The 23,698-nt window shown below is 37.7% G+C and overlaps 1 protein-coding gene across 4 annotated transcripts in view; it reads right to left on the bottom strand.

Annotated features, from left to right (window-relative positions):
• The window catches only part of SLC20A2 (solute carrier family 20 member 2), a 109,258-nt gene that overhangs the window by 85,263 nt on the left and 297 nt on the right, over window positions 1-23,698 (bottom strand). The window contains exons 2-3 of one of the 4 annotated variants that reach the window (XM_086703587.1): window positions 19,639-19,755; window positions 18,348-18,450 (exon numbers count right to left, since the gene is read on the bottom strand). The exons of 1 other annotated variant lie outside the window; for it this stretch is intronic. The gene's annotated coding sequence lies outside the window, so the exon portion shown is untranslated. Of the gene's footprint in view, window positions 1-18,347; window positions 18,451-19,638; window positions 19,823-23,698 lie in introns of all 4 variants that reach the window. 2 more of the 4 variants (XM_086703586.1, XM_086703588.1) reach the window with 2 other exon arrangements.

The following is a 23,698-nucleotide window of genomic DNA, read 5'->3' as shown; positions in this document are numbered from 1 at the left end:
AAAGAGTGTAGTGGTGGGTCAGTGTTCAGGAAAAATAATTAAGATAAAAGGCAAATCAACACAAAACATCCCCCAAACAATATTCAAAAGAATCTCTCTCAGATCATTTACTAAAGTAATCTCTTCCAAAAATCACCATTAAATTAATCCTTGCCACTGAAGAAAGAGGACGAATAAATCATATTTAATTTACAATTCTTTAGAATGTTTCGGACAATTCCAAGACACACGGAGGAAAAAAAAGTATTAAAAATAGCCAAGAGAAGGACTAGGCAGCAGCTAAACATAAAGGCCAGGGGTGAGATCAAAATTAGAAACATATAATGTCTGGAGAACTGTCCATATAAGGGTATCTTTAAATCAGTAACTAAGTTAGGATAATCCACTGGGCAAAATAAACCGTTGCCATCATCACAATGGCTGACCCCTCCATCTCTCATTCAGAAATCTTTGGAGTCTCGGGAAACAAATATGATATGTGCGACTTTATGTTGTTATGTTGGATAATACTCAACAGTATTTGGAGATATTTTCAAAGCTGGTCTTAACTTGCCTAGTTCCAGATGAGAAACTTCATATATTATTGATCTTTCACTCTTATAAAAATATAGAAGAGTAACTAACCATAGAGGATAAAACTTCTGCTGAGCATTTCTGACTACATCTAGTGTACCATATTTACTTACTTTCCCCAACACCATGGATTTCCAGATTCCACAGAGCAGGCTGTTGTTTGTTCACTGTCATTTACTCATTCATTAGACTCTTAGGGAGCTTCTTAACCTGGTGCCAACACTAGAGAAATGAAATAAAGAAGGCTCCTACCGGGGTGCCTGGGTGGCTCAGTCGGTTGAGCAGCCGACTTCAGCTCAGGTCATGATCTCACGGTCCGTGGGTTCGAGCCCCGCGTCGGGCTCTGTGCTGACAGCTCAGAGCCTGGAGCCTGTTTCAGATTCTGTGTTGCCCTCTCTCTGACCCTCCCCTGTTCATGCTCTGTCTCTCCCTGTCTCAGAAATAAATAAAACGTTAAAAAATAAAAAAATTAAAAAAAAAAAAAAGAAGGCTCCTACCTTCTAGGAATTCACTGTGTGTGGAAGACAGATCCACAAGTAATTATGACACAGTGTAAGGCCTATAACAGAAGTCTGCACAAGAGTAGGGTTGCAATTCTCTTCAGGGCTTGGGGAAAGGTTTTATGATTTAAATGACCAGGCAGAGAAAGGGTAAAAGGCATTTCAGGCAGAGCAAGCAGTATAGGCAAAAGCTCAGAGGGAGGAAACAGCACAGCATGTTCCAGGAATAGCAGAAGTAGGTATCCAGAGAGCAAATGATGGGATATAAGTGGGAGAGGAGGCAGAAGATCAGGTTGAAAAAGTAGATAAGCACTGGGTTGTTGAGGTCCGTAAGTGCCACACTAACAATCTCATCCGTTATCCTGTAGCCCTGACACTCTCAAGTCTGCCTACACATTAAAATCTCCTGAGAAGCTTTAAAACAAAATATTGATGCCTGGTATTTGTTAGTATCGATTAATTGGTCTAGGATGGGACCCGGGTATTTTTTTAAAAGCTTCCCATGTGTTTCTAGTATGTGGTCGGGAGGAGAACCGCTGCTGTAGGCAACAAGGAGTCAACACAACCATGTAAGCAGGATGGTGATGTAAAAATATTAAAAAACAAAACAAAAAACGAGTTAACTGGCACCAGTGTGAAGAGATCACAGGCATGGAGACTAGGGAAGGAGTCAGTGTACAGGCTACTGGATACAGGCCAGAGATAAGAGTCTAAGACAGGAGCTATTAACATTTCGTGAGTCACTGACCTGTGTGAAAGTTGATGATAAAAGCTAAAGTCGTCTTCTTGAGAAAAACTCTTAGGTTAAAACGTGTACATATAACTTCAAGGAATTATGAACCTCTTTGATTATGATAAATTCAAATTAAGAAACCCTGACCTAAAGGCAGTGATGAGAAAGAGGAGAGAAAGACTTCTGAGGTAGAATCAATAGCACTGAGGACATTTAAGTGAAGGGAAAGAAGAGGAATTAAGGATGACATCACCACTTCTGGCTTGAGTTGTAAATAATAAATGTGTACTGTGCACTCACTTAAGTATCAGCAACCATACTGAGCAGTTAACATGTATGTATCGCACTGAATTTTTCCGATTCTATAAGACAGATTGCTGCCATACTAATTTTATAATTGAACAAACTGAGATTTAGAGACAGACATTAAGTAACTTGTCCAATGCCACGTGGCAAGAGTAGTAGAGCCAGAATTTAATTGGAGACTACATGACTCCAGAGCTTGTGGTGTTAGCCTCTTCCAGGACAACCTCTGGTGAGTTGTACCCCTGGATGAACAAGAGGAGTCGGGAGGATAGAGTACGGCCAGGCAGAGGAAGAGAAGAGGAAGGGGTGGAGGTGGCAATACAAAAAAGTAGTTTTAGATAAGCTATGTCCGAGATAGTACAAGACATGTGGATGACAGTAGCTGTTGAGTCAGAAAAAACAGAAAGATCACAAGGTGAGAGTAAAAGATACAGAAACAGAACTGGTACTGAGTTCTCCTCATGCACCTAGTACCCTGCTTTCTCACAACACTATAAGCACCATCACTATCTTTCCTTTGCAAGTGAGGAATCAGACACGGGACGTCAGGGCCATGTGAGTGGTGGAGCCATCTTAACCCCTGACCTAAACGTCTAGGGCACTACAAAAAGGAATGGAAACCAGGGTGTCCTAAGTGGCAGCAGCCCCCAACCTCTTTTAAAACTGCTAGTGGGAGAGGCGCCTGGGTGGCTCAGTCGGTTGGGCATCCAACTTCCACTCAGGTCATGAACTCATGGTTTGCGGGTTGGAGCCCTGCATCGGGCTCTGTGCTGACAGCTCAGAGCCTGGAGCCTGCTTTGGATTGTCTCCCTCTTTCTCTGCCCCTCCCCCGGTCGCACTGTTCTGTCTCTGTCTTGCTCTCATAAATAAATAAAAACATTAAAAAAATTAAAAATAACTAAATAAAACTGCTAGTGGAAGACACAGGGTTTGTTTTTAAAAATTTTTTTTTTCAACGTTTATTTATTTTTGGGACAGAGAGAGACAGAGCATGAACGGGGGAGGGGCAGAGAGAGAGGGAGACACAGAATCGGAAACAGGCTCCAGGCTCTGAGCCATCAGCCCAGAGCCCGACGCGGGGCTCGAACTCACGGACCACAAGATCGTGACCTGGCTGAAGTCGGACGCTCAACCGACTGCGCCACCCAGGCGCCCCAGGGTTTGTTTTTTAAAAAGCTTTACAATAAAGGGGCGCCTGGGTGGCTCAGTCGGTTAGACATCAGACTTCAGCTCAGGTCATGATATACAGTCTGTGAGTTCAAGCCCCGTGTCGGGCTGTACGTGGACAGCTCAGAGCCTGGAGCCTGCTTCAGACTCTGTCTCCGGCTCTCTCTGCCCCTCCCCCGCTCTCAGTGTCTCTCTCTCTCTCTCTCAAAAATAAAATAAAGACATAAAAAAATTTTTTTAAAGCTTTACATAAAAAAAGCTTTGACAATATTTATCCATTTCCATAACCTAAAGGTGTTTTGATTGAACCATTTAAGGGGTAGTAAGAGGCATCTCTGTATTAACCAACTTAAACAAATACTAAAGATACATTTCCACAGGGCAGTAGGCAAACTGAGGGGCAAACCTATGTAAAAGACACAACAGGACACAAATTCTATATAGTGTGTTACTATAACCTGGGGCAAAATTCAGACAATTAGTCTAATGGAGATAGTGTGCCTGTTTCCTGAGGCCATGGGAAGTGGTGAAATTTCCTTTTTTACTCTTTTTGTAGCTTGGAAAGAATGTGGTTTTTCTTCTCTCTAAAGTAACAAGAATAAAATCTTAAACCACACTCACGCTACAAGTCTAGACTAGCTACTTCAGATTTTAACAGCGGAATAACTTTTACATCAGTTTCAGAAAAAAAAAAACAAAAAACCTGTTACAGTTCAATGTTTCGGCACCTATACCGACAACGGAGTAGTCTTTGAGTCACAAACACTCCTTCTATAAATGTACTTTTAAAGAGCCTACAATATCATCCTAGAACTGTCCTCTATTTAAAATTTAAAAAAAAAAATTTTTTTTTTAAGGTCTATTTTTGAGAGAGAGAAAGAGAGAAAGAAAGAGAGAGGGAGAGCAGGGAAGGGGCAGAAAGAGAGTGGGGCAGAGGATCTGAAGCAGGCTCTGTGCTGACAGTAGACAGCCCAATGTGGGCTCACGTGATCATGACCTGAGCTGAAGTCAGACACTTAACTGACTGAGCCACCCAGGAACGGGGGATTGTCCTCTATTTTAAAATTAAAGTACCTGAGGGGCACCTGGGTGGCTCAGTCGGTTAAGTGTCTGACTGGCTCAGGTCATGATCTCACCGTTCATGAGTTCAAGCCCCGCGTCAGGCTCTGTGATGACGGCTGAGAGCCTGAAGCCTGTTTCGGATTCTGTGTCTCCCCCTCTCTACCCCTCCCCTGCTCATGCTCTGTCTCTCTCTGTCTCTCAAAAATAAACATTGAAAAAAAATTTTTTTAATTAAAGTGCCTGAAATATAAAATTCCAATTAAAAGAGTTTTGAAGTTCTGCTGTACAGCCTTTCATTGAGAACAGCAATACCTTACACAGTACTATTCCAGTCACCCATCACTATGCTTAAAGGGCTCCATTGGGAAGTCAGTGCTTTCTAGAGCAGCTCACCCCATTACTGGAGAACTCTCACCAGAGCTTAGATCAAGCGGGAATCCTTTGCTTTGTTAATTTTCATTCACTCATTCATTCATTCATTCAAACATTCACTAAGCACACTCTGGTCTTTCTATTCCTTAATCTACAAGGGTTGTTGCCATTGCTATTTTATACCCTCTCCTTCAGATCCAGCAACCACAAGCAGTGGTTCCTCATGTGACGTCACGTCTCAGTCCACTGCTGTCCCTTTGCTCGTGTCTCACCTAAAATGTGGTTTTCAGATACAAACACAATTCACCAAATGTGGTCTAACCCGCTCATATTTTTAGCAGTCACATTACAGAGACTGCCAAGACCAGCCTGTGGGCAAATAAACTCCCAGCTCTTTTTCATCTCAGGTGCATCTGAGATTGTCCTCCATGCCCAGGCATTGTTCAGCTCCTACACGTTTATCCTTAGTATCTTTCATCTTTTGGAACATTATTAAAACCTATTGGGGTTATGCTCAGCCTGGATTCTGCTAGGTTTGGTATTAGCCAACTCTCTTAGGCTTATGTCACCTGGAAATTAGAAAAATTTATTTCAATCCAGAACTTTACAAGAAAGAGGACATTGTGATTAAAAATGTGCTATCAATGGCAATTCAAAGTACTCTGCAGGTTCTCTAGACTGAGTACTACTCTCTGATACCCGTATTACCAATTTTTAACCATTTTGAGGGGCAATAAAAACCCCCTTGAAAATCTGATGAAAGCCATAAAGTGCACATTTATATACAATTTTTCAGTCAGTCTCAGGTGGTTCATAGACACCCATGAAGCCCATCTGTTGGCCTCCCATTAAGGTGTCCCACCTTAGGGATTCTAGGACCTATGAAAAACATTTCTGGCCACTAGGATTTATTAATATCCATTACTAAAATAACTGATTCTCCTATCTAACACCCAATTTAATACCCAGGAGCCAAATAACTGGCAATCAGCAGACATTATTAACTCGCTAATAATTCTCAAGATCAGAAAAAGTACCCAGAAACTAAGAAATCTGACCAAAACCAAACCATGGAGTATAAGAATACTTTACAAACAAAAGCACAGGTACCTAAGCTTATATACACAAAGATATGTGTTACACCACTGTTTGTAGTAAATTTTTTAAAAGGTGTGTGTGTGTGTGGGGAGGGGGGGACATTCTAAATGTCCCTTCATAGAGAAATGGCTCAATAAATCATGGCATGTTGAAAATTTAATTTATTTTATGAAAATAAGAGATCTACATTGACTTGGGACATATCAATGGTATATTGAGGGGAAGCTTCAAAATAATATATAGTGTGATCCTATTTTAAAAACAAAAAACTTACAAATCTTATATTGTTAAACATACTTTTGTAAATATAAAAAAAGGTGTGGAAGAATTCACATCTGGCTGTGAAAACTGGTGGGGGATTAATTCTTTTTGTCTGTACTCATCTTTGCATACTTTCACTTGTTACAGTTAAGTATCACTTTTGCCAAGTAAAAATCAAAAGAAAAAAAGAAAAACTAAGTAAGGTTGACAATAGGATCTATCAATAAAAACGGAGACCTCTCACCCCAACACCCCATACACATTTTCTAATGCCCAATTTCCCAAAAACTGTCCCACCCATAATAAGCCCTGGATGAAATCTAATTTCCTTTTGACTTTTCAACAATTTTGATGTCTTTGATTCCAAAGACAAGCACTCTTCTGTTACACGTATTAAAGCTGTTTTATAGTTTAAATATGACCACAATTCACAAGTGTGGCTTTTGCCCCCTTTAGGGAAACAGACATCTCAGCAGAGCCACGTATATAAGGTGTGTGGAACCCACATTAGTCCAATACATAAAAGATGGATGCATGCAGCACAAACACTATCAAATTCTAAGGTGAAGAAATAGGAGCACAGAGGCCATTCCTGGTGGGCCAGTGGTTCTCAACCTTGGCTAAACATTAAAACTACCTGGAAACATGTTTTAAAATATCAGTGCCTGGGCACCACTTTCAGAGTCTAATTTGACTGGCCTGGGAACAGGTGCTTGTTTCAATCTAAAGTTTCTCTAGATTATTCAAATGAGCAGCCACTGCTTTCTACATTTCGTTTCCTTCCCTTCTATCAATTTTTACAGAGCTTTCCCTTTATCAGTTATTTCAGGGCCGTGACTGTATTTGGGAAAGCCAAAACTGATCAACCAGCCAATGCCTGTCCGCTACACATAATTTATATTGTCCTTCTGTTGATTTTTGATGCCCAACTTCAATAACATTACTGAAATCTATGGGTACCATCATGAGGAGCTCTTCACATGTCAACACTACTTGTAGCTTTGCCTTAATAATGACATCATTTATTATTAATCTTGGGGACAATTAGTCTATAAAACATCTTAGGACTCCAAACATTACATTGGAAAACACAAATCCAACATTACTGATTATCTGAAATATTGCTGGACATTTATTAATGGACTGCCTGATTTTCTGTGCTCATCTTTACAGGTATTTTAAAATTTTAACATCCACCACATTGCAAAATATTGATGGAAAGAAAAACCATTACTTGAAATATCTCCTCCCACTCAAATTTAGTATCTGAAAACAGTAAAATACCCAAGAAAAATTTCAATACAATATGCAAGGGGATTCACTAACAAAATGAAATATTTCTTTAGTACATGTTATATTACAACACAAAAAGTCAGGATTCAATACTTTGGACTGGTGCTGCAAATTATACAAAAAGATATTTTAAAACAAAGGACACTGTATGTTGTTTATAATGGCTGGCATTAAAAAATAACTGCCTTTATGTATCTACAAATGGCATTAGCATGTATTTTCAAAGAAACTTACAATGGTCCATTTAAACATCTGATCTAAGAACTGTACTCCCAAGCATTTATCCCAGTGAAATGAAAACTTAGATCTACAAAAAACACCTGTACACAAATGTTCACAGCAGCCTTATTTGTAATAACCCAGAACTGTAAACAACCCAAATGTCCTTCCACTGGACAAGTGGTTAAACTGTGGTACATCTATGGCATGAACAGAACTCAGCAATGAAAGGAACAAACTATTTGGCACACGCAACAATTTGAATGGATCTCACAAGCATCATGCTGAGTAAAACGAGCCAATCTCTAAAGATCACAGGCTGCATGAACATTAGAAAGCTGAAGAACACAATAGTGATCACCAAGGGTTTGAGGAAATTATAAAGGAGAGCAAGAGAAAGCCTTGGGTTGATGGGTGAGGGATACAAAATCCTGCATCTTGATTGTGATGGTGGTTACACAAATACATGTAATCAAACTGCACAGAACCATACAAACACACACACACACACACACACACACACACACACACACAAATGAGTGCATATAAAACTGGAGAAATCTGAATAAGCTCTGGATGGCACCAATGTCAATTTTCTGGTTTTGATCTTGGACTTTGGCTACCTTTGGGGGAAAATGGGTGAAGGGTACATGGGATTGTTCTGTATTTTTGCTATTTCCCATGAATCTGCGATCATTTCAAGATGAAAAGTTTTTTAAAAGTGAGAGGAAAACAAGAAGGTGGTCACTTATTTAAAATACACACACCATGTTTCCTAATCTATGTGAAGGTATAAACAAGTAAAAGGGAAAGATGTAATAAGGGTGGCTGGAAAGAAGCAGATGGCTTAAATAACATTTATGGAGCATTTATTATGTGCCAGACACTACAGCTTATCCCATTTAACTCAAAAATCCAGTGAGGTGACTGCTGATTAATATCCCCACTTTTCAGATGAGGAAACTGAAAGAAGGTAAGAAATTCAATCAGGATCACATGCTGGCAAGAAGCAAAGATGTCAAAAATAAGAGGAGAATTTCAAAGAAAATAGGATTTGGAGAAAAAGTATCATTACTATATCAAGAAAAGATTTAAAAAGTAGCTTAAAATAGGTAGAATGCTACAGAAGTAAATCACAGCACACACTGATGAATACTCTGTCCTCCAAGAACTTAAAATCTGTAATACACATTAGCTTAGGAAACCTGAATGCACTTGACCAGAGATGTATTTGCAACTGGTTATTTTTTATTAATCTTTCAATTTCTGCTTAGAATAGAGAAGAAAAGTAACAACAATTTCTCCTCTTTAAAAGATGTCCACCAAATGAAAACAAGGAGAAAAAGGTGAACCAAAATTCAGAAATAATACAAATAGGGCACTCAAAATGGTAAGAAAACTAAGCTGATTGACTATAACAAAGCCTATTCACGAAAGAAAACAGAAAAGCTGTAACACTGTCAAATGCAAGGCAGAAGTCTAAATTAGGTTAGAATAAAACATGAATCTACATATAATGAACAATATGGGCTAGCAAGATGAATATTTATTTGCAATAAAATAGTTTTAAATTAAATTATGCAGTTAAGATTGGTTTCAGTCTGGCTTAGAATAAGCGGAAGGAAAATTTCAGCCCTCTTTTTCACTCCATCTTCAATTCAGATCATTGAATATTGAATATTTAAACAGCATGCCAAAAAACAGAAGCAATTCTAAGATAAATTCAATGCAAGTAAATGGGTATTTAAGAGGAAGTTTCTTATGCTGGTTGTAAAGCCTCTGAGACAGGGTTGCTTTTCTAGAGGAAAATAACATCTCAATTTTAATTTTAAAGATCCAGTGAAACCCCAAGAAAATACAATATTTAAAATATTGGAAGTATTAACCACTCTTCTAAATTGCAGACACTAAGCAATCCACGTAGTGTGCCGCTTGAAGTAAATCGAGTAACCGCAGTCAGCTCTGCCCTTAGGATCATCTCTGATAGAAAAGGTATTCTTTCCTCTTAAATTATCTTTTTTAAGTTTACTTATTTATTTTGAGAGAGGTAGAGCACAAATGGGGGAGGAACAGAGAGAGAGGAAGAGAGAGAGAATCCCAAGCAGGCTCGATATTGTCAGTGCAGAGCCCAATGTGGGGCTCGAACCCATGAACCATGAGATCATGACCTGAGCCGAAATCAAGAGTCAAATGCGAAAGACTGAGTCACCCAGGTACCCCTTAAATTATCTTCTAAAAGCAAATGAAAATGCAGTGATGATGTCAGCATGTTGGTTCTTAGAAGCTTTGTAAACTTCTAATTCAGGAAGTAACATGCAGGAATTTTACTTGACGTTCAAAAATCTCTCTACAGAAGATCTGGAATAAAATGGCCACACCACAATATTCTCATCTATGGCTTTAATTAATATGATAAAATCTGAAATAGAATTCTTGTCATACATCCTCGGAATTTCTTCCTCATGCACAAATAGAGTAAAGGAGGGCCAAAAAGCAAATGTATCCAGTTGGACGATATCTGTCATACAGTGTTTATGGATTTCTCTGCTCTAAGGAAATCTCATGAGGTTAACTTATTTTTTACGGGTAAAACCCTAACACATTTTTTATAAAAGCCATAACCTAGGCCATTTTGTATGGTGTACAGATATACATTAAAATCTCCCTGTAATTCTTGGGGGATCATACCAAGGAAATGTATTTTCAGTAATGCCAGATTCTAATCAATGGTGAATACAAATTTTTGAAGTTTTTACAACTAAATATCCTTAAATAGAAGTATTTTTAAGGTCTGGAGTGCCTGGGTGGCTTAGTCAGAGCCAGTCAGTGGGAGACTCTTGATCTCAGCTCAGGTCATGATCACACAGTTTGTGAGTTCGAGCCCTGTATCAGGCTCTCTGCTGTCAGCACAGAGCCTGCTTCAGATCCTCTGTCTCTCTCTCTGCCCTCCCCCGTTGTCTCTCTCAAAAATAAACATTAAAAAAATGTGAAAAATATATTTTTAGCGTGTGATAATGATATTGTGGTTGTGTTCTGACAAGGGATTTCTTGAACATACTGAAAATTCACAGATGAATAATTTAATATCTGAGATATGTTTTAAAGTAGTATGGCATTGGGGGCGGGGGGGGTGGTTTAAACAAGACTTGCCACAAATGGAAAGGTAAAGCTGAAGGATGGGGACATACAGATGAATTATCTTGTCTTCTTTGGTACATGTTTGAAATTTTCCAACATAAACTGTGTATATCCATGCATGGGATATAAAATATACTCATGTAAAAGGAATTCTGAGCAGAAATTCAGGTTCTTGAATGCTTCTTTTATGGCAAAAATACCAGGCAAATCATCTCACCCCATGGTACTATAGTTTCCAATTTCTAAAATGCAGGGATGGAACATGATTTCTATGGTTGCTTCCAGTTCTGAAGTTTTTACTCTCTGAGAATGCTGTTTTGTTCTTCCAAATGGAATTTCAATTCATCTCACTGTCTACAGTAACCGAGTCTATACTGAGAAGGCACAGCTGTCTTAAGACAAAGTATGATCTCAAAGCAGCTCTTTAAGACCATCAGTGCCACCCTGTCATCACCTCTCACTTACCACATGAAAAAAAGAAAAAAGGGAGGCAACCACAATGATTTCCATAGGGTAGGTGAAAATTCCCTCCCTTCAGAGATTTGACTAAGGGTCACAAATCACATGATATGTATAAAAGGCACTCCCTTTAACACTGCAAATCTTCCTGAGTAATTATCAAACAATATTTTTATAAATGTATTTTGAAGACTTCTCATCACAGTACTGTTCATAACGGTGAAAAATCTGGTATGTAGATTACAATATATCATGGTATAGTCTTATAATGCAATACCATGCAACTATGTAAAAAATAAAGATATTAGCCCACAATGATCAGGGTATCATAAAGGGACACAGGAACCAACGGAAAGACTCCCAATGGTCAAAGCTGGAAAAATTAGAGCAATAAAGTTGTATTGGATTATAACTCAAAGTATAAATATCATTAGTCTATACTGATATTAAAAAAAATGATTCAATAAATAAATGGGAGAGAAGAGAGAAGTCTCCTGTGTAGAATTCCAAATAACGTATGTAGATACTCTGCTTCTCCCCTCCAGAAGGTGGAGCATAACTCTTAAGTGTGGACTGCCTTCCTTCCAAGGAGCACAAGATGGAAAGTTGAGAAAAAAGAGTAACTTTACAATAGAGAAGTCTGACAAACACTACCTCAGCCAGGATACCAAGGTCAACATCAACAGTAAGGTCACAAAGCTAGGATGCACCCTTGAAATGATGTGATAAAAACAGCCTTTTGCCTCTGTGGCCTCCCTTAGTCTAACCCCACATAACCCCAGTCTAACCATGAGAAAACAACAGACAAGCCCAACTGAGGGGCATTCTACTATCTGACTGGTACACCTCAAAACTGTCAAGTCATAAAAAACAAGGGAAGTCTGAGAAACAGTCATAGCCACGAAGAACCTAAGGAGACATGATGACTGAATGCAGTGTGGACTCGTGGATGGGGTCCTAGAACAGAAAAAGACAGGAGGTAAAAACTCATGAAAGGGAAATCACAATAAAGTATGGACTTCAACCAATTATAATGTTATCAGTTTGGTTCATTAATTATAACATATGTACCACACTAACGTTAAGAGGTTAATGAGAGGGGAAACTGGGAACTCTGTACTATCTTCGCAATTTCTTTATAAATCTAAAACCTTCTATGAGGCGCCTGGGTGGCTCAGTTAAGTGTCTGACTCTTGGTTTCAGCTCAGGTCATGATCTCACAGTTTGTGGGTTCAAGCCTTGCATCGGGCTCTACATCGACAGCATGGAGCCTGCTTGGGATTCTCTCTCTCCCCCTCTTTCTCTGCCCCTCCCCTGCTTGCGCACACACTCTCTCTCTCAAAATAAATGAAAATAAACTTAGAAAAAAAAATCCAAAACTCTTCTAAAATAAAAAGTTTATTTTTAAAAAATGAAAAAACAAGATATAAACTTACAACGATGTGGAATGATGGCCAATATATAATAAACAAAAGAAATGTTACTAAACAATATGCATATTATGAACCTATTTGTATTTTAAAGATATACATATATGTACTTTTTTACCAAATGTCTGGATAATTTACACCAAATGCTAACCTCTGGGAAGTGAATCACTAGTGATTTTCACTTCACCACCCACTTTATATTTTCTGTACTATCTGATTTTGTTCTTTCCACTAAGCATTGATCACTTTAACACTGAGCCTTCTATAATCTTACAAACTATTAACAAAGCTCTTTTACTCTGGGAAAAAAAAAAATTAGGCATACAGCAGAGGATTAATAGCAGTGCTCCTCAGCTCAAAATAATACACATTTATAAAAGAATAAATTTTACTTTTTCAAGGAAAAAATGTTTAATTTTATTAAGTAGGCTTAATGTGGGGCTCAAACTCACGACCCTCAGATCAAGAGCCTCATGCTCTACTGACTGAGCCAGCTGGGCGCCTCTCAAGTAGAGAAATATTTTAAGTTAGTACAGAAAAGTGAATGAAAGCATGGATTTTAATCAGACTTAGCTTAAATTCCTGGTTTCACCATTTACGACTGGTTATGACCTTGGACAGTTCAACAACCTCCCTCAATTTCTTCATTTTTATAGTAGGAAATATGTACAACAACAAACCTATTGCTCAGCAGAAATATCCTAACATTATTTACTCATCAATATAAACATACATTACATACTACATAAGTGTGTAGTATATAAAATATATTTCATAACAAAATTTTATTGGGTTGCCTGGATGGCTCAGTCAGTTAAGCACCCAACTCTTGATTTCAGCTCAGGTCACGATCTCATGGTTCATGAGTTTGAGCCCCACGTCAGGCTCCACACTGACAGTGAGGAGCCTGCTTGGGATTCTCTCTCTCTGCCCTCCCCACCTCAAAATAAATAAACTTAAAAAAAAAAAAAAAACAAATTAAAAAAATTCAAATTTTATTAGAAGGAATTACATTAGTAGTAGCAAAAACTTCAATGTATGCCTGGAGCCTGGCCCTACTGAGGCTCCATAATGGCAAGTGTTTCTTATTGGTATTAACAAAAATCCAAGAAAAAATAAAACACCATCGGGAAAAAATTTAGTTTCTCTAAGAACAGGGAACAGTAAAAGACAAACCCTACCCTCAGCTCATTCTACATCATCTGCAGCAATTTCCCAAACGTCTCTGCTATTTATTATGGTGATTAAAAATGTTATTGTTAACATGCCCACAGACCTGAGATTCGTCCAGAGAATACACATGAAAGCCACTTTTCTAATCATAACCAGCTTAAACTAAGCTTTGGAATACTAATACATCAAGTTCTCCTTCCTATGGAGATAGTTTCCCTATTTATGAATGTCAATACAAATTTATGAATGTCAATACAAATAAACACCAGCCACAAACTAAACTTATTTAAATCTCTTGATTATACATAACGAACTTTAATAAAGAAGCTTTAAATAAGACATATATTTTGATCTGTAACAAATTTCTGGGCTGGCTGATTTATCTCAAAAATGATATTTTCAAATTACCCAAATTCAAACCTTACATTACAAAAAAATCACAACAGACAAGTCTAATCACGCTATGAATTAGGGGACTTTTTAAACAAGGCCAAACAACGCACATCAGAAGAATCAATTTGTTCCATCAAGTGAAAAGTTTACCCAAACTGATTTATCATATAGTCCAGGACATACACCCTTAAAGACCTGTTAATTTAGGAAGAAATTAACTAACCATAAACATAACAATATTATATTATTGTGGCAATTTTTTCTACATTAGAAAATGCAAACTGTTCAGTTTGGTTGTTAAGAGAAGTTAATGTAAACACCTTTTAAAATAACAAAAACATAGATACAATTCAGAAACTATATTCAGGTTGTTATATGTAACCCAGTGTTGGGATTACAACTATACAAAGACGGATTTTATAACATACTCAAAAGTATGTCACTGAGAACTGCACTGGCAAATAGATCAAAGAAACTTCTTTTGGTTAAAAAAAAAAAAGAGACCGACTATAAGGTTTTGAGTTAGTTTAGTTTTCTTAAACACTATAAAAGCAAATTTAAAATGGGAATTCCAAGCATTCTGCATAGCAATATTATATATACAAGGAGAGTATAATCCTTTATCATGTTCTCTAAATTCTAAACAACTGAAGAAGGGACCATACTGGCACCTCCTATATATTATCTCATTTAATTCATATAACAATCCTAGATAATCATCACAATTTCAAGGGGAAGACACTCAAACTGAGTACTTTGACCTGCCCAGATAATAAGGGATACACCAGCAATTACATTACAGTCAGAATTTATATACGATACATACTACACACACCAGTTATATACATATTATATCTGGTATCTAACTTTTTAGGTTTTTAACCTATACAATTAGTCTGTTCCTACGATAACTACTATGTATGTGTATTTCAGCATTTGCCACATTGTACTGTAATCTTTTACTTATCAATATTCCCTATTCAATTATGAGCTTCCAGAGAGAACGGACTATATGATGTTCATCTCTGTAATTGCAGAACATAGTCCTGTACCGAGCACATCTACATAAATTTCTCCTTAGTAGCTTACCCATGGTTGTGATGTTATTTTCACTAGCTGCTCACAGGTGGTGAATATTACAGAAACATTATCACACTATTAGCCATCCCTTCAGCTTCAAGACACCCAACGGTAACCATCACAATAGGAGAAGGCTTGGGCAGAAAGAATGTTCAGTCTGATCAACCCCAGTGTGTAGCATTACTCTTAAAATCCTATTTAAATACATTACGTGCTATACAGGGTTCTTCTTTTTTAAGTTTCATAAAGCTGCATCTGCGCTTACAGTAGTCTACTCCCAGGAATTCATATACATTATAGGAAACTCAATTACAGGATAGCTCCATGTTCATAGTATATATAAGAATTAAGGAAAGACATAAGACGACATAAATCATCAAAGGCATAAAGTAAACACTTGCCAAAAGGCTACCTTTTCATTACAACAGGACTACAGTGTCCACAGGGACAAAACCATACAATTTATATGCTTTCCCATACAAGAAACAGGACTGGATGTTAATGGCATTTTTGAGAATGTTACAGTGTAATTATAAAATGCTATAGGTTAATATAAGGAGACATCAAGTCTCTCAAAACAAAATGAATATTTACAAGATTAAGTTTCTGTTTTGTTAAACATTAAATAATGGTGTTGGAACTTAAATGGAAATGTAAAAATACCAATGACCTAGTACTAAAACTAGTTAACAGAATTACTGATACTTTTCATTCTTTTAGCAGACCTTTTACCTAATAAATGTTAAAGCATGTGGTTTGTGTTTTCAGTTTTCTTCCCAGTTCTAGATATTGACTATGAATCCTTTTCTAGTATTTACCTTTCTGTTCCCACCTTCCACCCAATTCTACCCCCAAACCTGGTAAGGATGTCTTCTTTAATTTTTCAAAACAAGGGAGTGAATTCAAATGTCTGTCATGAACTCTTGAATAAAGAGTTAAAATGACAGCATAAGACTATCCTGACTCTCTTTAAAGTCATATTAGTCTTCTAGAATAGCAATCTAAATCTTAGAAGCAGAAAACACAGGAAGCTCAATGTTCCAAGAAAAGTTAATAATAATTGATTCATCCTGGCTACCCAGGAAATACACAGCAAGGATCCGTGTTCTATGCAAATACTGACAACAAATCCATCTAGCAATACCTGCCATCCTGGGACAAGGAAAATAGAAGAAGAGAGCTCACAAGGCAAATTCACAATGACTAAAAAGTACACAAAGAAAACATCATCAGTTCAGAGGTGAGAAGGGATCAGAACTAAATGAAACACAACAGAGATCAGTGTACTTATACTGACAGAAGTAGACTGAGGTAGTGGAAGAGACAAGATCACCACTGACGGGAGATGTGAGTGGGATGCAAGTGGACAGGACGCGCAGTGGACAGAGGGGAGGGTAAAACAAGCAGGAGCTGGAGGTGACAGGAGCTGCATTACAAGAGATAACAAAAGACTGGAGGCGGCAGACAAGGCAGGAAGCCCACCCAAGGAAATAGAGGGTAAGGAGAACAGAAATCATTTTCAATGGGAGGATGAATCATGGAAAAGGCAGGAAGCAGGCAAAACACAGACACCAAGCAAGAAATTCTAGACAGATGAGAAAAAAAATGTAAAAGTAGTAAGTACATAGGGAAGAAAAGTGAAAAAAGGATGAAGTAAACAGGCCTACTAGGAAAGGAAATATTTATTAAAAAATGGTTTCTGGAATTTTGTTTTATTAATTTAAATTTTAAAATCGCTTCTGCTTATATTTCTTTCTGTTGGGTAAAACTTGATTCATAAGAACAAAGGCTTCCTCAGTTTACAAAGAAGAAAATTATGGCTCAGGTCAACTGACTTAAGTCACAAAAGTAGGAAGGGTTGAAAACAATAAAATTTGCTGTCAGTTAATAATCTTAGTTCTAAGCCACAAACTAATTTTTATATTGACAATGTATGTATACACATTAATGACTTTAATGACCAATTGCTTCATTTGTTAAGTACAAAAGCCTTCTCTTTTGCTTCATTTGTAAAGTACAAAAGCTTTCTCGTTCTCTCATATTCTCTCTATGCTTATCAGCATTTGGAGAAATCCCTGCTTCTTACTGCCTCCCCCAAAAAGGAAAGGGCACAGTATGAAGATAACATTTACATCAATATTGCTAAAAAGAAATCTGACGGAGGTTTAAAACAAAGTTAAAACAGTAATGGTTAAAAGATGTTGTATAAATGTCTACGACCCATGTTATTCTGGTCTCCTAGTTAACTAAAACCACAACACAGAGATCATCCTTCATTTCCACCTAGGAAGAGTAGAGGAAAACAAAACACTGAACAAGAATACAAAAATAGAAAGACGAGCAAACCCAAAAACGAATGGAAATTATTCTATTCTTGATCTTAGAAAACAAGCAAGGGTAGGAGAGAACCATACCAAAGGTCTATTTATGAAGATACAATTCTTATTTTTAAACTGAAAAAATACGGTCATCAGATCTTCAGGCTAAAAAATTGTGCAAGAAAAAAGCAGGCACATACAGAGACTGAGGAGTAGATAAAAGAAGATGAATCTGAAGCCACAAAAACTGTGAACAAGCAGCAGCACATTATGAAGAAGCAATTTGTCAACATCCTGTCCCTTTAGTGATTAGCAGAAGCTGGTTTCTGGAGCCAACAATCCAATGAACTGTTCCCATTTCTCCTACTGTATCTACTATTTCTCTATCCGAACACAATAAAACTCTGATCATGAGGAAACTACCAGCTATTGCAGTGGAGGAAAATAATGCAAATATTACACACAAAAGCAGCTGGGTTAACAATGGTAATGTAAGAAACATATAAAGACTTGTGCTAGAGTCTTGTCACTCATATTTTCAGAACTATCTTCTTTCAACTCCTTAAAAATCCTAAATGATACTGGGGTAGCTTCTTGAAATTTGCCTTTTCTTCACTTTTTTTTTTTTTTTTTTTACCATTCTTCCATGATTATCTTAATGAGTCACTTGACCATATAGTCCATTCACAGGCATCATCGACACACATTTTTATTGACTTCTGGAAGTGGATGCTGCTCCACAGCCTTTAGGAGACTTCTTGAAGGAACAAACCTGGTTCTTTGGTCTCTGAGGACATGCTGAAATTAGGATTCTCTCTCATACTCAAAGATGACATGGATGCAAGCCAAACTGTGCTGTTTCCAAGGTAAGATGCCTTAAAACACAAAGAAAAAAAAAGTTAAAAATCAAACAGATTTTGAAAACACAAAACTCTAATAAAGCAGTACAAATTCTCACAGTATTTACATCTTAGCTAAGACTGAAAAATAACTGATTCAAATAAAAAATTTTTTAATCTTTCACTTTAGCATTAAATACTGTATTTTTCAAAAAAACTTTAACAGAGCATCACAAAATACACAATAAAAATACTGCAAATAATGGACAATTCCTGAAGTTAATACAAAAACATGTTAAAATTATAAAGAAATTCTGGTGATTTACCGTTTAATCTTTATCCTGGCCAGGATAGAAGATAGGCTATGAAAAAATATTATTTCCCTATATTCATATATTACTTGAAAATTATATGAACAAGCATGGTTTATAGTCAGCTATAAAATGAACTGCTGAATTGACTTGGAAAATTTCTTCCAGCCCCAAAATTCTGAAATTACATATCATCTGGTAACACAATCTTGGTACCACTGAACCAGCTCTAGGTAAGGCAAGTCATTTGACTTTGCCCAATTTTCTTATCTATAAAATACACAGCTGGTACCTAAGGGGGAGGTAGGGACTAGAATCACTTGCAGATGATTTAAAACACAGACGCCCAGGCGCAGCTCTAAAGAATCTGAATCTCTAGGGGTCAGCTAAGGTGTCGCTTACTTTCATCATAAACCCTGGGTCATTCTGACGTACACTTCTACTTAAAGAACAATCGCACTGGATCACATTCAGGATCCAGCTCTACAAACCTAAAATTCATAAAATGGGGCAGTAGACATTTTATTAAATTATCCCATATTGATAGAACTAAAATAAATAAATTAAATAAATTCATATTGATAAAACTAAAATAAATTCAATTTCTCTTTCCCTAAAACTCCCCATTCAGAACCTGAAATTAAGATTAAGGCTAACATGCCCATTGGATAGACATTTCGACATAGATTATTTTAACTCCAATTATTTCTTGGGATATTTAAATAGAACACAACTGTGGGACAATGTTCACAGTTATAAACTGCTTCTATGACAGGTCATCCCAAAATATGTGCTGGTATGAAAATGGAAACAGCAGGTCATTTCTTCACTGACTCCTATTACAAAGTACCCCCAAGACAAACAACATGACCTCCTACCCAGCAGAAACAATCTATAACACAGAATACTATACCTGCAGAGCGTGTGTCGTCCCTGGCCGCTAACCAGGTTTGTAGCCCATGCTTCATTCAAGGGCACTTCCTCCTCTGATTCCTGGACAGTGGGTGTGCTGATGTATGTACTCCCCTATCTGTGGAGTCATTTGGATTCAGTGTCTCTTTTGATGCCCAACACCCCCAAAATAATACTGTCAGCTCCTGACAAAAGGGACACAAAAGTGGGTTTTCAGAGAATACCATTTTTTTTTCCATCTTGCTGGATTTTGTTTGCAGCCCCTCTTCTAATTCCACGCAGCTTCAAAATGACTTCACTCCAGGTATGTCACCAAATCAACAGCACAATTTTACATTTTTTTTTCCATCAAAGAAATATTACTAGAAGAGGCCTCCTGGCCAATAGTGTTCTGTACTGCCCAAGACAAGCTGAACAAGTGGATCAAGATTCCACATGAGGCCACAGCAAATGGATATAAGTGCACAGGAAACCTTCAGGAACACTTACGTTCTGGTAAGTTACTACCACTGGGGTTTAAATCTAGTAAGTGTTTAAAAAAGAAAGGTAGTAAGATATCAAGTGTTATTCAATATTATATTTCACGTTTTCTGACACTAAATTAAAAACTTCAACAGTCATTATCCTACGTCCTGGTGAATCACTGTCCTTGAATTCAACACCTACGGAAGAGTTATAATCCTCATTCAGTGTTGAGATTCAAAATTCAGTTTCTCTCCCCTTGCCTTTAGTCATTTCAAAATGTAGTGTCCCCGGAACCACTGATCAACCACTTCCATTTGAAAAATTCAGCACTGTTTCTGCAGCTCAGTCCTTGCAACCTATGCAACTTTGAAATTTGAAAAAGAGAACCTTTTACAGCCAAGAAACTAGTGTCAAGTTTTAGATCTGTCTTCTTTGATCAAGAAAAACTCCCCAGAGAAAGGACAGACTTGGGGGCCAGACTGCCTGGGCTCATATCCAGTCCCCTTACTATATGCATTGTGATCTTGGGTAAGTGATTTAATTACCTTGCTGGGTCTCAGTTTCCTCATTTTAAGAAATGGGATTATAACTGTACCTACTTCGAAAGATTGTTGACATTCCAACAAATTAACACGCAAAGATTCCTGAAACAGTATCTGGCACATTTTAAGCACTACATAAATGTTAGCTATTATTTTCACTTTATTTTATTTAGCTGCAAATTCTCATACTGTTTCACATGTGCACACAATGTCTGCCCACCTAAAATACTACCTACTTGAAGACTGGAATCACATGCTGAATATCTCTGATGTTTACCCTAGGGTATCTAATATTCACTCAATAAGTAAATACAAACCTACTCTGTATATATTATACTGGATGAATAAGGAAAACATAGTACCTTATATATTCTCAGCCCTCAATAGCCTTTATTTTAGGTGGGGAAACAAAACATGCAGAAAAACTTATTTAACAGTATAAAGCCATAAGGGATTAAATGCCAAAGTATGTGGTATAAACAGCTAACATTTATACCAGTATACATTTATACTGGGCTTATCGTGAGCTGCAGATTCTGTGGAGAAGGTAAAGCTGGTGTGGCCCTGCCCCTAAAGTTAAATGGGATCTTTGGTAGTGGAAAGAAGAGAGGACAGGATTCCAGTGTATTTGGGTTCATTCCACAAACAGTCACTGAGTACCTTCCATGGGTCAGGCTCTGTTCTAGGGTCTGGAGATAAGGCAATGAATGACAGAAAAGACCCCTGCACTCTGGAGCTTTAAACGGCACTCCATGTGAGAGCCAAGTTTTGAAGTAAGGAACGAGAAGAGCTTATCTTCCAAAACGATGAAACAACACTGGTTAAATGCCTTACAAACAGGAGCCAATGCCGTCATTATGGTCATTCTGACTCTCCAACAACAAACATACAGAAATGGCTGTGGTGAAAAATTCAGTAACTTTCATGTACTGTATTCTAAATGTTCCACTGTTTATAAAGCACGTTAAAGGGATACTCTCCAGATTCTTGGATACAAATATCATAGAAGAGATTTTAAATACATACGGTCAATACCATTAGAACGATTTTCATTACAGAGGCCACTGGAGGCCTAAATTTTGCCCAAATGGAAAGCCTATTAATGCTCTGCTGTACACCCTTGTGCTTTGTCTCCACCCTCCATCCCATCCCTTTTCATTTCTTTCCTTGATCTACCAGTGGCTGCCCACAGCTATCAAGTATCTACTAGGAAAGTGCCTAAACATGCGAGTGCTGACAGGAATCAGTTAGTCACAATGGGTGGAAACATTAACTCCAAAAGAAACTGTGCATTTTTTTCTTCTTACATCCTTCCATTGATGACAACTCTCCACTCTGCCCCTCCCCCCAAAGAGAAAGCCCACAGGCCCACAGGGGAAAGGAACCCTCTTATAATAGAGACTGGCAAAGCATTCCCAACCTCTCTCTCTCTCCAAGGATGGACCACTAGAATCAGGAGACAGGTTAAGTCCAATATACTCTCATCACAAATGAGACACATTTCCAAGTACGTCCCTCATCCTCTCCAGTCCTTTTCAACCTCTTCTACTCTCAGAAGATGCAAACTGTTAGACCTTACCATCATACTCTCATTGTTATGCCTATACAAATCATTACATGGTATTTTTGGAAACACAAACTTTCAAAAGGGCCATTAAGGTTTCCCCCAAATTTACCTTTTTCCAATGTCTAAGAATAACCTGTTCATTGGATGACCATGATATGTAATCAGAATTTGGATAAATATGAGACACAGGACTTTAGAAACTATTGAATACCCAAATAAAGAGACTAATTGCAGTTTTATGCAATTTTAAAGCCATCTTCCAACTTGAAAAACACATTTTACTGAGTCATTTTATATTGCCAACACCCTTCTTCACAAAAACAGAAACAAGTAATTAATGTACATACTGCACATTTGGATCTATTCAAATCAAACCCATGTATTCACAATTTCTGAGCAAACTATGCCTATGCAAAAGTTATCCCAGAAGATTAAATGATAAAGCACATACCATTTGGCAGAGGCCTGGCAAACAAGTACTCAACATTACCCATTACTACTGTTCCTAATTTTCCAACTTTAGAGTCAAACTAAATGGTTTATATTTATAAATTACTTACATGAATATATAATGTATATATAATACATAAAAGTTAATATGTATTAATACTCTAAATAAAGCTAGTATATTATTGTACCAAGCAATGTTCTTCATCCAAAGATGAGCTTAACTGTAACAGAATGAGCCACAAAAAAGGCAGAGAAAACTTGCAAAGAGATTTGGGTTAAAGGTTAGCTCTTAACCTCTGCTTATTAAGGATACAACCGCTACAAGATCTGGTATGAATTATAATTAGCAGTCAGCTGATCCTAGAGAACTAGCTCAACATAAATAGTTAAGACCTCAAGCGTGTGGACAAGTGGCCATTTATTCCCAAGGTTGCTACCAACCACTGAAATCTGATTACTTGAACACTGATGCTGAAATCCTGCATAAATTCATTAACTCTTATGGTAGAAAATCCATTTTTCAAATCTATTTCCCAAGGAAATCTATTTTACACACAATTTTTTTAATACACAAAAATCACTTCAACTGACAATACTGCGGCATCCTGGGCACATTCAGTTTTTAAAACATCTCAACAATCTCAGCCACGCATCATTTATTAAAAGGGAAAAATGGAAAGATAATTTGGAAAGCCTATACTTTCTTGACTATTAAATACTAAAAGTAACTCTACGCCTTCATTACGAAAGAAGAAAATCTCCGTGTTTCCCAGCTTAATCACGATTCGTGGGACAATCAATGCACATTCCCCCCTCCCACGCTGACAATCACGCCCGGGGCGCGCCGAAGTGGGGCGGGCAGAGGCATGGAACTCCCGGGTAATGACCCGTCCCCGCTACTTCTCGCTCGGTTTTGGCACACAACCGCAACACCCACGTGGACTTCCAGGCGGGGGCGGCGAGACCCGCCGCCAGCACCAGAGCCCGCCACCCCGGCCCGCCCAGCCCTCCCGCGGGGGCTCCGGGCTCCGGGCCGG

This window comes from Puma concolor, chromosome B1, assembly GCF_028749965.1.
Source record: "Puma concolor isolate L17-30 chromosome B1, mPumCon1.1.hap2, whole genome shotgun sequence".
In the NCBI taxonomy this organism is placed as follows: Eukaryota; Metazoa; Chordata; class Mammalia; order Carnivora; family Felidae; genus Puma; species Puma concolor.
Note: the sequence above shows the minus strand (reverse complement) of the source record. Positions and strands in the feature narration are given on the sequence as shown.